Source organism: Triticum dicoccoides, chromosome 2B (assembly GCF_002162155.2).
Source record: "Triticum dicoccoides isolate Atlit2015 ecotype Zavitan chromosome 2B, WEW_v2.0, whole genome shotgun sequence".
Lineage (NCBI taxonomy): Eukaryota > Viridiplantae > Streptophyta > Magnoliopsida > Poales > Poaceae > Triticum > Triticum dicoccoides.
In genome coordinates this window covers 774,535,944-774,537,351 of record NC_041383.1, presented here as the reverse complement: position 1 = coordinate 774,537,351, position 1,408 = coordinate 774,535,944, and positions in this window count along the sequence as shown.

Here is a 1,408-nt window from a genome sequence, read left to right as displayed (position 1 = left end):
ATCATCTTTACTACTTTATGGAATATTTGGAAAGCCAGAAGTGATCTTCTATTTAATAAGAAAAATTGGAGTCCAATGCAGGTTATATACGCTACTAAATCAATGCTTAACGCAGATGCACTGGAGGATGAGTTGGAAAATAAGAGGATTGCTAATATGGAGGCCAATAGCAATGCTTCTGGAAGGGAGCTGAATTTTCATCATGCAGGTTTCTTAGCATATATTGATGGTACATACAATCCTATTGTTAGCCAAGATAAAGCCTCTTTCGGAGTATTTCTAAGGGACGAATCAAGGAATCATTCCATATTTATTCAAGTGTTGCTAGAGATGTTTGTTCTGTTCTGCAAGCTGAAGCACTTGGGCTTCTTCTGGCGGCTGAATCTGTCAAATATTTGAATTGGAGCCCTGTCTATTTCTTATCTGATTGCAGGACTTTAGTGGAGGCGGTGAAAGCAACGGATCTGATTTGAAATCCAGGACACTGGAACTTACGACCTACTATTGCTGATTTCTTCAATCTGGTTTCTTGTCTTGCTTGTTACAGGATTGAGCACATTCCAAGGATCAACAATCTGATGGCTCATAATCTTGCGAAAAAGGCTTACTTTTCTAAATCTCCTTCTAGTTATCACTTTCTTTGCAGTAAAGGGGCAAGATGTAACTACAAAATGGGTCTTGAGGCCATTTCTTTTCCTAGAAGGAACTTGATCTCTGTACATTGCCTTGGATGCTAATAATAAAATCTGGAACCTCTTTTGAGGGTTGTTGTTTGTCAAAAAAAAAGAGAAACCAGTGGAGTAACATACGGAGTTATTCGGTGGTGGGATCTGCCGTCGTTCAGACTACTCATAGTGGGGAGTTTCATATACTAGTATCATGCATATGATACTAGTGTACGATACTACTTTCATAGTGCATAGTATCATAGAGTAGTGTCATGGATGACCTTATTCATTTACTGTAACCCCTTTTGTTTTCTTTAATTCTCTACCACGTCAGCGTGTTTACTAGTTTCAAATGCATGATACTAGCTAAGAGCATCTCTAGCCGCGTCCCCAACAGCCCCCCCTCCCAGGCGAATTTGTAGCGCGGGTGGCCGAAAATCGGCCCAATCGCGCCCCCAGGATCTTGTTTAGCGCCGGTTTGGGAGAAATCCAGAGCCGGCGGTCCCACCCCGAACCCAAGCGACCGGGTGTTGCCTGGGCGCGCCGGCGGAAGCGAAAAGAGACGTGGGTCCGCTCTGTCGGCTACTAGAAGACTTTTTCCCGTCGTTTCCTCCCGCTCCCCCTCCTTCTCCATTCCTCCCGCCAAACCCCTCCTCCACTCCTGCCGTTCCGCCCGCCATGCCGCCGAAGAAGTACGTGATGCCGCGCGCCGCGACGGATCCCGCCGTCGCCGCCCCGCC